We start from the raw sequence: 15,160 nt of genomic DNA, 5'->3' as shown, positions 1-15,160 counted from the left end.
TACGTTTCAATGTGCTGGGCAGTTCGCTCGCCATAAAATAGCAAAGACGCCTAGAAAATTGAAGTTTCGTCTTCAAATTAACGCAGGACGTAACAAGTCGATCAAAGTCATCGGAAACGTAGTCGATAAGTCGATAGTGCTCGATATTTGTCGATAATCGTCAATCGACAAGTTTAATTTGTCGATAAAAGTCGATAATCACAAGATTTTCAACTGATTATCGACTTTTATCGACAAATTAAACTTGTCGATTGACAATTATTGACAAATATCGAGCACTATCGAAACCAGTAATAGCTCGAACAAATTTTATATGGAAGTGTATTATTCCATCCGTATAGCAATAAAGTTTTATAAAGAAAGAGTAGTTTCTTTTTGTTTTTTCAGGTTGATTCGTGCTTCCAATTACAGTGTTAAAACGGTAAAATAAAGTCTTGGCATAACCAATCCTGCTTCATTAGTATGTGCGCGGCAACTGTAGTCTTGCCACAGTTTCTTGTATTTCCGATACTTGTCGATCGCAGTCGATCAAAATTGATTTAAATCGATCAAAGTCGATAATCACAAGAAATTGTGTGATCGACTTTTATCGATTTCCGATATCTGTCGATTGATTAGTATCGAATTCGATCGACACCGATCGAATTTTATCGACTATCGAAATTATCGACTTGTTACGTCCTGATTAACGGAGCGGGTAAAAAGACGTCTTTACTCGCCCATGGTCGGTCCCAGTCTCTCAAATGGCACTCTTTAATCAGCTAATCATATGCCGTGAAAGCCTCGGGAGATTTTAGGATCTTTTTAGGAGGGTTGTGGGTGGGGAGGGGTAAGGAACCCAACTGAGAGGGTTACTTAGTTTAAATTAAAAAGTAACAAGCAAACGGAAAAAATCCCAAAAAAATGAACAACTTAGTGAGCTGATAAATTTAAAGACAAATAGTTAGCGAAAAAAATAATTTCCCTATTTGCATGATAGTCTGGGTTTTTATCATCTTGAATGAGGTAAGAAACATTTAGGGCAAAGCTGAAATTTGTCATTACTTTCATTCCCTTAATGTTGACGAAATTATTTTGAACTCAAGAAACTTCTTCTAAACCTTCGCCGATTGGCGGCTGCGGTGCAAGTACTGAAGTGCAAAACTGACACGCGCCTTTTGAATTAGGAGCTAAGTTACAAAACTAAATCTTTAGGCCGATTTTATAAAGTGGTGTGTTATATCTAAGACAATTCCGGTTAGCACATTTGCTGGCTCAAAAATACAGATCTTTTAAGTGGCAACCATAAAGGATAAAGCGAGATTTCGCAACTAATCTTTGCCGTTTCTAGACATGTCTCAGCCGTCAAAATACAGTTCACTCCACTCTTAGAACTGCTACTACAGTTTTTCACTAGTATTTAGCTATCAATGTTGTTGATCCAGCAATTCTGATTAATATTTGGCGCCAAATTGCGGTACTGAACACAAACACAGTCATAATTAAGTTGTCATCGTCAGTCATGCAAATATGCGGTGTGGGAAATACTTCGCAGTATATTACCGGTCAGGCATGCAGTGCTGAAATATTGCTAGTTGGTTCACATGAAAAAAAAAAAAAAAAAACAGAATAAAGATCTCTTGACGGTTTATTGATTAAGTAGCACTAAGCTTTGTACTTATTGATTTTTTTTTTCGTTAAATACAAAGGATCAGGATGGACAAGCGCCTTGGATTAGTTCTGTTGCTCATGGTTACCATGACAATGGCAATGAAATTGAGGAACCCTTTCCTCTACAACGAGAACGATGAGGTACTATAAGTCGATTTCACAGTAAAATTAAAAACAGCGTGGAATCATTAGCGATCACGAGCGATGTCAATGCTTTATGAATCTGTGGATAATACTATGCACAAATCTATTATATTTTATTTGTGCGATATCTCATTGAATTTGGCGAACTGAGATTCAAAAGGATTGAACTTAAAAGAAACACTGTATTGCGAATTAAGTTATTAACAAATTAGGTCGTAATTTGAGCTTTCCCTTTTCTTTTAGCATATTTTTTCAGTAAATGGCACCCGAAATCATTGAACAAAACTGCATTGTATTACGACCTTGCCAAGCAGTCATTCCTAGCAGAATAATTTCCCTCACAAAAGCCGTAATTTAGTTCATTGCATCTTAACTCTAAATTTAAGAAAACTTTTGCATTAGTATGATCTGCATGATGACTCAGTGAAGTCTGCAGACACAGACAGCGGCACATATAACCAAGCGAACTATAATTCTTGATCGTTAGTAATTCATTCTTGCTAATTCTAAATTTTGATGTATGCACTCTTTAGGAAGTTAAGCATTCAGTAGTGCCATTCTTTTAAAATTCATCATCTTTAATTCTAATTTAAGTATTTGTCATCTTCATGATATTATAAAATTTAGGGTGAGGTCGACAACGGATTCCTGCCCATAAGAGATCAAAGAGGATGCTTCACATGTTATCGTCGTTTCGAGGGTAATACTCAATGTTGCAACGGCCAAAAGTGGTAAGAGTACGAGCTGTTTAAATTGGTGATCTTAGAGAGCCGTCGGTTTTTCTTTTAACGTTTTCAAGGATCTTAAGGGTCTTGCAGATGTGCTTTGACCGAAGCGTGTATTTCGATTCGAGGGGTTTGTTTTTAACCCTAAACATGCTAAGCGCGGATTATTCCGGGATTTGGAGGAATGGCCATTCTGCCACTTATGACGTCACCAATTTACACGTCAGCAGAATTTTGTCATTTGCATCTTATAGAGCTTGGATAAGATCTTTCCACAATAATTTCAGCATAAGGATTAAAAGGACCTCGGTGCATTGGCCAAAACGGTAACCATGAAAACAGTCCCTACCGTAAAATCCTAAAGGGTTTGGAACTTACGGATTAAACAACATTAACGTATCAGCTCATGAGCTACAGGTAGCAGGGTTAGCAGCCATTCCCCGAAATGCCCATATTTAACACAAATGTTATGAAACAAAAACGGTGAGCAATATTATAATGAGCATGAAGCAAACCGGGGTAAGCTGTATGTAGCTTTTATAACTCTTTTCCCCATTAATTTCTGGCGCTATAAACCACATGCACGTTGCCGCTAGTTAAGCACAGATTTTTTCAGTTCAATATCATGTATTGAGTGAAACTCTTCCATTTGCTTTGTTCAACATTCCTTATTTTTATACAAGAGTAGACATTATACCGAAGGCTTCATTGTATAACATGTTTTAATGGCTACTTCTATTTTGTCTCCTATAAACAGTCATTATATTGACGGATGTGTCGACTAAAGGGCCAGTGGTGCCCTCCTAGACCAAGGATCTTTGTAACTCAACGTGACCCGAAGTAAACTTCAAGCACCTTTGTAATCATCACAGCAAAGTATTCAATCCAACATTGTAATCTGAATACAGAATATCAATAAACTGCACCAAGTAACGATAAAGAAAATGACTGGCTGTTTTTTTTACTTGTGTCATTTAATAATACCCTCCAGTTTAAATTGTGGCGAAGCCATGATAGTCTTGAACTTTTCTGTAGTCCCGTTTGGAATATAGACAAGGTGGTCGAAAGCAAACATTAAACAATTATGTATTTCTGCTACTGGACGAAAATTCAGCCCGTTTATTTGCTTGTATTGCAAGATTAAATAAAGTTTATTTTGAAGAACAAAAGGGTCTGAGCTTATTACAAAATAATCACAAGACACAATAGAAACCTTTTTTGAATGCAGGCTCGATCGTCGTTGAATACAGCTTCTATACATTATTTTCTTTGAATCATTTATTATTGAGATGGCATCGAAACATGTATCGAAACACTTCAGTGGCAATTGTAGATAATGCGCACGCGTGTTTCATTTCCACGTGAGCCGAACAGACAGCGGCTATTTCTTCCATATAGATCGGGATCCTCTGGTATTTTGATTCAATAATAATTTTTGCTCAGAACAATAATATATAAGGTCAAATAGAAAGGTCAAACTGATCAATTTTAACTCTATGAATGGCACGTGTTTTAAAGTTTTGATTGCCTTGCATCACATTGAGAATTTAACTTTATTATCTTATATGAAAAAGGCATTTCCAAGTGACGGGTCACACAATAATCAACAGGAGATTGGAATTTACTTCACTGTCTTGCATTTAGATTAAATGCGTCAAACGCACTCAAATTAATTTGACATTGGCTTTTCGGTCAACGCATGGTTTGTCACAAAATAGGCAATTTTACTATTAATCTTCAAATCTCCAAATTGAGTTTGATCAATTAGATCATGTTGTTGTTTGAGCGAATCCCATATTTAGAGAAGACGAACAACTAAACAATATGAAGGGCTAACTCAAATGCGTCAAATCACGGCCGATTATGTGCAATCCACTCCCGTCAATGCACTACGTCAATAAGGGGGGGGGGGGGGGGACAGGGGGGTCTGAACCTCCCGCCTCCCGTACCTTTTACTCCCGCTTCCCGTACCATTTACTCCCGCTTCCCGCCCCTTTCCATAGCTGTTCTCTCCCTGTTTGTTCCATGCCCATTGCGGAATATAATGAAATGTTACGAAATTTCACTCGTTTTCTCCCGGGTCCCAACACCTTAAGAATCCCGCCTCCCGCCCTCTTTCCTCCCGCTTCCCGCCCCTTTTCTCCCGGGCTCCTGCCTTCCTGTCCCCCTCCACTCAATAGTAGTTAGATTTTCGTCGTGAGGTCTTGGCGATACCGAGATAAATGGAACAAGATTAGCGTTATATAAATCTCTTTCTTTCTCCATTTTGTTTCTTCTACACGATAAATATATTGAAGTCATAAGATCACGAGCTTTAATTAAGCACGCAGCCTGTGTCGAAGATGAACTTACAGGGTTGAGTTCGTCTACGATGCAGCCTATAAAGCACAGAGCTCTTAACATAGATCTTCTTGAACTGCTCACCTCATTACATATCGATAATTCAGTGGAATCTCAATTTGTCGAAAAATCGGCATTCCGCTGAATACAATAATGTAGCTAGGGTTCCCGCTTAATCTTTGGACAGTAAAATAAGGTCCTTGCCTGAAAGCAGGGACCAACTGACCATAGATCATCTATGGTCGGATAGATAGAAACTTCATGATTTTTTTCAGAACTTGACTGCTTAGGAAATCCGATACTCATTATTTGGGAAGAAAAAGACAATTACAGGTGTTTCACTAAAACTGTGTAAAATATCGAATGATTTTATTTTGCGCTAGACATGCTAAAATTAGATGGATCATTTTCACGTGACGTGAAGAAGGGAGTAACTTACATTGCTAGTCACTGGTATTAATAGTCAACTCGGAAGAAACAGCGTCAGATATCGGGGCCCTATTGTATGGAACTCAATCCTGATAAACATCAGAAACGCTGCCTTCTTACAGCTTTCACAGCTAGTCTTAAACGTGCCTCTAGATCTATAGACCTAATCCAGTTTGAGAAAGAGGCTTGCTTGATTAATTCCAAGGATTCTGACTTCATATATTTTTAATTCTCTTTTTATATTTCTTTTGCACAAATAGTTATATGTTTAGTTAGTCTATTATTTAATGGCAGATGCACACCAGCCTTTATGGTTGCCTTACGAGACCTGCCTCAACAAAAAAATATGTATGTAAGTTAAAACTAAATGACAACATTTTAATACACAAACAGGAGCAAATCGGTGCTATGCCTCAGTCATCTTGGCCTTGACCGATTTGAAAGGAACTAACCTTGAAAAGAAACGCTGGCGTCAATACGTCTCGAACTAACTTGTATTTATATATAGCAGGTATTCTTTTCCTTGCTTTAATACAGATCTTATCAATTTTCAGACATCATTAATTTTACCTCCCTTTAAAGAACGTATTAATTAGCACAAGTTCGTCACAGCAGTGTGCTCTGCAGTTGGAAATCAAGTTAAAAATAGCGCCCATCAATCCAGTTAGTGGTATACTGTTAAGTAACTGTTGCAATAAATGATCATTGATGAAAAGTTTACAATCCATGATGAAAAGTATAGGTACTAACTGTGTTGGGTGTAAGAACTCCTCGGGCGATTTGTCTGCTTCAATCCCTTGAAGGACAGCGAAGCATGTCAACATTGTTAAAATACTAATATCATAGTTTCAATCAGTTAGTGAGGTTAACAGGTTAATGCACTGGAAAAGTCCTTTGTTTAAGCCACGGAGTACACTTATTTATCTTGTTTTTTTTTTCTTGGCGCGGAGCTACACAATCATTTAACACAAAATTTTAGGTGAACTTCATAGGAATCGTAACTGAATACTGAAATCAAATTTGCTTTGATCAGTCTCTTCATTGATAAAACCGTTCATCGCTCTATTCTCCTCCCAAAACAATTTAATTAACAGCTTGCCTGTCATCCATTGAGATGCATGTATCGCCGCCATTTCGTGCTCAATTCCAAGACCAAGGCGACTAATATAGAATGCTGGGAATAATTTGCGTGGGCCACTTTACTGCTGCGTACTCTAAACAATTATTTGGAAAAACAGCAAAGACTAAACATTCATTTGGAGAACATATAAATTATAAGTGAAATAACCGAGAAGAAATGTCTCTGTTAGAAAGGGGTATCTGAAACGATAGTTATAATTAAATGAGCATTCATGTGTAACTGAGCGAAATTGACTTCGGTGCCTTAGCGGTAAAACCGTTTCATAATTATGGGCCGATAAATATGATGACTAAACACTAAGCTCAAGGAGCAAGTATTCGATAGTGGGATGGGTTGGGAGAGGTTGGGCCGTCCTCAGCCCCACTTTATTCTTCATTTTCAAACATCTGAATATAAACACTTGTTCAAAATATATTCTCTTGGCGGCCTTCTCTTGAAAGACAAGCAAACCTTATCATGCTAAGTGTTAGTGAAAACACTTGAAGTGGACGCCAATTGCTTTGTCTAACCGTTATAAATGAGGTAAACTGGTTTAAATCAAAACACTTCCAGCCCTCTATTGTTTTGATCACTGGGTCAAAGAACTCCTCAGGTGATTCGTCTTTCTCGATCGACTGATTTCTTTGAAATATTCCGATGCACGACACTAATTAAACACTGTTATGGCTGCGCACTGTTGTTAGGAAACACGCTAATGGAAGGATATAGTTTTCAAAGTACCAACGTTTGTGTTCGTCTCGAGGACTTAAAAATACTGCAATTTCCAATTACTGGGGCATTCATGACCGCAATTTGGAAACTCCTATCTTAGTCACGTGAACAAAGCTCAGTTTAATTAAGGGAACGCTGAAGCAGAACACTCACTCACAAATGGCAAAGTATTAATAATTTGGTTTCCTATTGGTCAAGTCAAGATTCAAGGGGTGGGAAAACATCAACATACGTGCCCTTTTCTTCGATAGCGGGCTGCTTATTATCATTTGCCTTGTGTTGCTCGAAGAACGAAGACTTCTGTCTTGCTTAAACGCCTTTACCGAAGATAATAAGGTAAGAAACATTTTGGGCAAAGCTAAAACGTTGCCATTATTTTCATTCCTTTAATGTTGACGAAACTATTTTGAACTCAAGAAACTTCTTCTTACTCTTCGCCGACAATTTGCCAGCTGCGGTACAAGCACTCAACTGCAAAACTGACTCTCGCCTTTTGGATTTAGAAGCTAAGTTATTATGAAACTAAAATGTCAGACCGATTTTTATAAAGCCGTGTGTTGTATCTAAGACAAATCTTCAGAACATTTGCTGGCTTGGAAAACAGATCGTTTAAGAGACAACCATGAAGGACAAAGCGAGATTTCGCTCCCGCCCTTTGATTTTAAATTATGCAAAAGCTTTTACTTTAGATACTTTATGCACAATTAATCTTTGCTGTTTCTAAACATGTCTCGGCCGTCAAAATACACCCACTTCACTCAACTCCTAGAACTTATTTTACAGTTTTTCACTAGTATCATTTAGCTACAAATGTTGTTAGTCCAGCAATTCTGAATAATATTTGGCGCCAAATTTCGGTATAAACACAAACACAGTCACTGAGTTGTCATCGTCGGTCGTCAAACATGCAAATATGCGGTGTGGGAAATACTTCGCAGTATATTACCGGCCAGGCATGCAGTGCTGAAATGTTGCTAGTTTGGTTTACATGAAGAAAACAGAATAAAGATCTCTTGATGCTTATTAATTAAATAGCACTAAGCTTTGTACTAAATAGTCTATTGATTTGTAATGTATATTTTTTCGTTAAATCCACAGGATCAGGATGGACAAGCGCCTTGGATTAGTTATGTTGCTCATGGTTACCATGACAATGGCAATGAAACTGAGGAACCCTTTCTTCTACAACGAGAACGATGAGGTACTATAAGTCGATTTCACAGTAAAATTAAAAAAACAGCGTGGAATCATTAACGATGTCAATGCTTTACGTGTTATAATTAATTTATGATTCTGTGGAAAATACGATATACAAATCTATTGTATTTGTATGTTATCTCATTGAATTTGGCCAACTGAGGTTCAGAAGGATCGAACTTTAAAGAAACACTGTTAATGTTAATGTTCACTTTTAATGTTCTAGACAAAAGCAGTGATTTAGTTCATTGCATTTTAAAGTCTCAATTTAAGTAACCCTTTGATTAGCACGATTTGGATGATGACCCAGTGAAGTCTGCTGACACAGACAATGACACATATAATCAAGCGAACTATTATTCTTGACCGTTTGTAATTCATCCTTGCTAATTTTGATGTATCTTATGATGACGCCTTTTAGGATAAGCGCTACGAAGACGATTTCCCTATGAGAAGAGAACCAGCTCCAGGCTGCGTACGCTGTATGGGTCAGTTAGGCCCCATGGACTATGATTGTTGCTCACCGAAAACATGGTATCTGAAAATAATCTTATCCGTCTCGGAAGCCTATTCCGGGCGTTCGGTTAGTTAAATTAGCGCAAAGAACGGCGAGTGAAAGAAAGAGTGAGAGGTTTGGGATAAGGAGACTAAGCCCTTGTTTTTTTTTTTTTCTGTTTTCTTTTGTTTTCTTTTCACTCGCCGTTCTTCCCGCCGCACCCCAGCTAATCGGGCGCCAGGAACACTGAGGCTACTGTGTTGGTTTAAACAGAATATGCTTTTTAACAGAAGAAACCCTGTTAACTGAGAACTCACAAATCAACCAAATTAACTGTTGACATCTATAGTTCGTTTGTGATCCAAAAAAATATAAGTTCCGAAAAAAGAAACTCTGATTTTAAATTTGATTCACCTAAGTGCAACAGAAACCTCTTACCATTCATAAGCAATATAAATCAATTTTGTAAGTTATTACCTTTTTTGTATAGCAACATTTATTTATATAAAAAAAAATATATTTATTTATTTTCGGGGCGCCTTCCACAACCACCGCATTGAAAACACTCAACTGTGTTAGAAAGTCACCAAAATATTGCTTTGCTAATGTTCACCTCTATTTTTATTCCTTGTTGATAGTAACTTTCACGGAGGATGCGCCTAATTGAGGACGCTGCATGCAAGCCCGAGGATCTTATGGACCGGCTATACTTATCACCAAGCATTAATCAAAAAGCACCTATATCAAAACAACTCATTGTAACCAACACCAATAACCAGCTAATAAACTGCACTGATTGAGAGAGTTGTTTCTGCCTTCGGACTGTAATCTTTTTTATAACGGGAATTAAGTATATACAGCTTAATGAAAAAATCTCTACCACCACTACCCCCGCTCCCCAACCACCAACCACCAACCCCCCAAACCTTTCTCACTTGCTGTCTAATAAGTACTTCCACAACATGCCCAAGACAATAGCCGAGCAGAGAGGACGAATTTGGAACAAAATACTTTGGACGGTTAGGTTGTTTAGTCATTCGGTTTCGCGGTTAATTATCTATCTTACTTTCTTGTCCCCGGGTGGGGGATAGGTCCGGACGTTAATGTTCTCCGTCGGTCCCTATTCTTGGCCACAGCTGCTGCTGCGGCCCACGATGTTAGTCCTTGCTCAGCGCGCAATAACGCCTGAGTTAAAAAATGTCAAGCTATGATATATGATGAAAACAAATCGACTTTAAGCACTGTGCAATTTGTCTGTAGGAAACTACCAACTTTCCCGCCTTCCTCACTATTAAGCCTATACTATTAAGCCTTCGGAATTAGTATCAAAGCCAAAATTAGCTTTTTTTTCTTGTTTAAATGATTGCCACGATCTACCATTAAAGAAAGGGGGAGGCTCAATAGAGCATTTATGTATGGTGACCAAGAAAGGACGCAAAGCCAAAATTACGCTAAATACTACTTTAACCACTCAGGGTAGTTTATTTCAAGTTCAGTTCATTTGAAAGTGTTTCCACTTCTTTACCTAACTGGTATCTTTGCAGAATTCATTAATGGGAATATCCAAAAAATAGAAGCTTTTTTAGACCTCTATGACAACAGTGTCACTGACTTCAAAGATGACATTCTTGGCGTTTTTAACTCGGAAAATTCCGAGTTTTGGTGATGGGGCCGATTTCACTCCTTCACTCCTTCACTCCCTCACTCCTTCACTCGTTTCCTGTTAGACATTTTAATTGGATAATTAACCCTATTCAGACCGGGCTTTTTTTGGTCTTTTCAGACCGGGGGGGGGGGGGCGGATTCCGCTCCCCCCTCCGTAACTTCCAGAATATATAAGCAATCACAATGAAACTTACAGGATATATAGTATGTCCCAAAATCTATCTTTTGGTAGTATGTCACGTGGGATGATGACGTCACATCACGTGACAATTACATCATCATGTCAAAAAAGGCCGCCATCTTGGATCCGCCATCTTGGATTTGGAAATTTTTCCAAAACGTCAGAAAACCGCCCAAAATTACTGGAAAATACTTAAAACCAATAAAAATGTGCTTAAAACCCGTAAAAAGGTGAAAATAATTGCTTTAAAGTTATTTTTCATTAATAGAAACACGAAAATGACAAATTTGGGAAAACATGCCTGTCAAAATGCCGTTACCATGGTGACGTCAAGTTCCTGACACAACAACCTACCCTACCAAATTATTCCCAGATAGATTTTAGATAAAGTCGCAAAGTTTGGCAGCGTTTGGTTGAATATTGAAAAAGTTATAAGCGTTCAAAGTCAGCGCGGGCACTTTCCGCCCCCCCCCCCCCCCGGTCTGGATAGGGTTAATTAATATCAAATTGAATTAATCACTTGAGGTAAGTGTTGTTTCACTGTTGTCGCGAGTCAACATCGACTTTTTTTCAAAAACACAAACTGACATAAAAAAACAAAAACGCAAATATACGAGAGATTTACCTCATGATGACCAGCTTCGCTTTCAGGTCGTGTACTTGTTGTTTTGCACCTTTTGTGTATGCTCATAATTTATGCGCGTTAACACTGTGCCGAGTCCCAAGAGAGTGCTAATTCATTTTAGTACGGCCTTAAGCGGGCAAAATGAAGAACTCAGAAAAACGGCCCTTTATAAGTTACATGTTCAAGCGGACCAAATACAATTCTTCGCTTGAACAAAAGTACACAAGCTATACGAATGGACTCACATCATTTGTGAAGAGTGGAATTATTCATGGTTTTTGCTTTGAGAACCGTCATAGGTAAGCTAACTGTTAAAATATTTAAATGTTTGTTATCGGGTATGATCGGAAGTGCTCGTAAAAGTCACCTGACAAACGATGTGCACTAAACCTTGCTGAACTCAGCGATTCGCCATTTTGTTTAGTGTAGCTGTACATGATTTTTCTCATTTTAGGTGCAACAGTTTATTCTTTGGTCAACATGTATGAACATACCAAATAAACAATGCATTTATCCAAGTAAAACTTTGACACCAGCTGAGATACTTATAGTAATATTGAAGTTGTAACATCTTGGAAGCCTTTCTGGACATTGCCTGAAGAACGAGTCAGTCATATGGTAAACTTCATGGAATGAAACTGAGAATTACATCTACGGTCTGAAAACGAAATGAAAAGGAGATGCTGAGACTGATGGAAAATCAAATTTTGGCGTGTACACGGCTTTAATTTGTAACACTCGATCGTATAAATAATAAGACGATAGAGGGTCAGACACAGGAAGCCGTATTTAACACTTTCATTTTATTGTCATAATGCCTTTTGTATAAAAGTTGCCGCGTACGGAGCTTCAACACTTGATTTGAGTTCGAAATCCCTGCCAATACTCGATCGCCAAAACAGATACTACAAAAAGAAATGAACAATAGGTAAGATTTCTCGAATACAGTATGTGGTCCTTCGTCCGTGAGGTCCTTGGTCCGTGACTTTTTCGAATATGATTTAATATTTCCTCGATAACTGACTTCGGCAAAAAATGAATGTTTCCAATGATTTTTTGACTATTCTACTTTGGTATGTCAAATGTTCCACTTTTGTACTCTCGGTTACGGTGCGAAATTCACGCTTGTCAACAGACAGGTAAATTTGCCTTTCTTGAAATTTCAACTTTTCGCGGGTCTGTGAATTACATGGTCGCATTTACTAAGCTAGTGCATGGATAAAACAACACAATACAATACTTTAATTTGACACTCCCCTTACGGGGCTTTTCAGTGACAATAAATTACAATAGAAATAACAATTTTAAAATTATAAAAATTACAATGATAAACATTACAATGATAAAAAATTACAATGATAAAAATTTGGATAAAATAAATTACTCCTAATTAATCTATGTTAAAAACTCCTCCATTAATTTTGATTTTAAATGAAATTTAAAAGATGAAATAGTTTTAAGAGTTTTTAAGTTCGATATGAGATTATTCCAAATGTTAACTGTTTTATAATGAATTGTTCTTTGACCAGAGGCAGATTTAAAAAGGGGAATATTTAAAAGCTGGCAGTTCCGGGTCGCTCGTTTGGTGATTTTGTTGCGGGTGGTGAACTGATCGCTAAGATAGCGAGGCGCGCATCCAGTCATACATTTAAAGGCTAACACAGCGTCACGAAGGTAGAGGTATTGTTTAATAGGAAGCCAGCGTAGATCTTTCAATGCTGGCGTGATGTGGTCGAATTTCCTCGTACCTGTGATGATGCGGGCGGCAAAGTTCTGGACCAATTGCAACTTGCACATCGGGAAAACGTGTTTTTTTGGAGAACAGGTCAATAGATCAACTGATTTCAGAAGCTACGAAGAGATTTGCTGCAGAATTGCAAATTTTCGATTTAGCGACTAATGAAGGTTATAAACAATTTTCGCATATAGGTCCTTGGTCCGTGACCTTTGACTGTGAATAAAAAAATTGTTTTAAAACATCGATAATTCAGCAAAATATTAAGCACCGGGTGCACACATTGGTGCTACGGCATTTATCCTCGCGTCAAATGTTTCAAAATTATTTTGGAAAGTTATAAAGAGACGAAATAAAGACTCGGTTTTGTGTCGGAGACTTCTGTCTGAAAGAAATCTGAAGAAATAGGGGTTTTTTATACTCGCACCTCACAACGACTTCCAACAAGGCTGAAGCTTAAAAATGTTAAAAATAGTAAAGAATAGATTAAATATTGCTAAAATGTTGTATCTCTTTTGAAAATTATCGCAATTTACAGTAATTTTCAGGCCGTTTACGTGACTCGCATAAAGGACCACATTTGCGGACCAAGGACCTGCGAGCACGGTCACCGTTTTTAGAATTACACGAAAAATATTTAGTAAGGACGTTTCCACTTTGCAATTATAAAGAGAGACATAAAATCTATCTTCAAGAAAAATTTCTGCCCATCGGGCTTTGATTCAAGTAAGATATTTAAGTTTATAACTTTTACTCGTGGACCAAGGGCCACATACTGTACGTGGTTTCTAACATGACATGATTTTTTGTTCCGGTACAGTAATTGAATTAATGATATGTTTATAGCGAAATGATATAAATACGTGCTTTAAAAAAAATATACATATATATAATCAACAGGAAAAAAAAAAAAGAAATGATTCGGCAAGTCCGGGATTCGCACTCTAAACGTTGCCGAACTCCAATACATAGTTCACTCCCACTTGTACAACAGCGCCACAACGGAAGTGAATTGAAGAAAAAACATTTGAACCGGATATTGAGCGGCTTAATCATTTCGCTGCCACAACGGGCTCAACTAAGTGTCGTAAACGTTCCAGCAGTTACGAAAACCTGGCTAAAGCTCGTTGTTTAGGCGACGTGACACGGTTAACTTTCCAAGCGCTTTGCTTTAGTGGCAGCGTTTCTCATTTGTGGATCTGTTAAGTGTATGGACGTTCGATTCGAGAGTGGTCTAGTGTTTGTTGGAGAGCTCGATTTCGTGGCTTCGCTCAGCTTCGCTTGAACAAAAGTACACAAGCTATACGAATGGACTCACATCATTTGTGAAGAGTGGAATTATTCATGGTTTTTGCTTTGGGAACCGTCATAGGTAAGCTAACTGTTAAAATATTTGGAAAGATTTCCGCAGAGCACCCTACATAATTATGCATACAAATATTCCATATAATCCTTCACACACGAACGGCAGTCATGAACAGAACGAGAGTTACAAAATTGTATGCATAATTAATGTAGGGTACTCTGCGGAAATCTTGCCAAATATTTAAATGTTTGTTATCGGGTATGATCGGAAGTGCTCGTAAAAGTCACCTGACAAACGATGTGCACTAAACCTTGCTGAACTCAGCGATTCGCCATTTTGTTTAGTGTAGCTGTACATGATTTTTCTCATTTTAGGTGCAACAGTTTTTTCTTTGGTCAACATGTATGGAACCAAATAAACACTGCACTTATCCAAGTAAAACTTTGACACCAGCTGAGATACTTAAAGTAAGATTGAAGTTGTAACATCTTGGAAGCCTTTCTGGACATTGCCTGCAGAACGAGTCAGTCATATGGTAAACTTCATGGAATAAAACTGAGAATTACATGTACGGTCTGAAAAAGAAAGGCAACAAGTACAAGTATTCTACATGTCACCACCTAATAATTGATGTCACATGTAGAGTAGTCAGTCATAATAACTAAACAACTGAAATGAACTTATTCTTTGAAGTGAAATGTCAGTCAAGGTCACACTGTTATACAGTCTTCAGTCTAAGTGGCTGTTAAATTATTTTTCTTGCCAAGTACCGTTATCATTTGTCCTGCTCCTGACAAAAATGTCATTGATAAATT

General features: G+C 37.8%; 2 long non-coding RNA genes across 4 annotated transcripts in view; both read left to right on the top strand.

Moving 5' to 3' along the window:
• Positions 1-3,464, top strand: part of LOC144644085 (uncharacterized) — a 100,420-nt gene extending 96,956 nt beyond the window's left edge. For 2 of the 3 annotated variants that reach the window (XR_013569034.1, XR_013569045.1), the window contains one exon: positions 3,277-3,464. This is a non-coding gene — a long non-coding RNA (uncharacterized LOC144644085). Of the gene's footprint in view, positions 1-1,688; positions 1,792-2,421; positions 2,526-3,276 lie in introns of all 3 variants that reach the window. The other variant, XR_013569036.1, reaches the window with a different exon arrangement.
• A 3,867-nt stretch (positions 3,465-7,331) lies between these two features.
• LOC144644152 (uncharacterized) lies at positions 7,332-9,635 on the top strand. Its single transcript, XR_013569054.1, has 4 exons — positions 7,332-7,476; positions 8,239-8,341; positions 8,759-8,871; positions 9,472-9,635. It is a non-coding gene; the product is annotated as an uncharacterized LOC144644152 (long non-coding RNA).
• The last annotated feature ends 5,525 nt before the right edge of the window (positions 9,636-15,160 follow it).

This window comes from Oculina patagonica, chromosome 1 (genome assembly GCF_052425735.1).
Source record: "Oculina patagonica isolate OP01 chromosome 1, crgOcupat, whole genome shotgun sequence".
NCBI classification, from domain to species: Eukaryota; Metazoa; Cnidaria; class Anthozoa; order Scleractinia; family Oculinidae; genus Oculina; species Oculina patagonica.
Note: the sequence above shows the minus strand (reverse complement) of the source record. Positions and strands in the feature narration are given on the sequence as shown.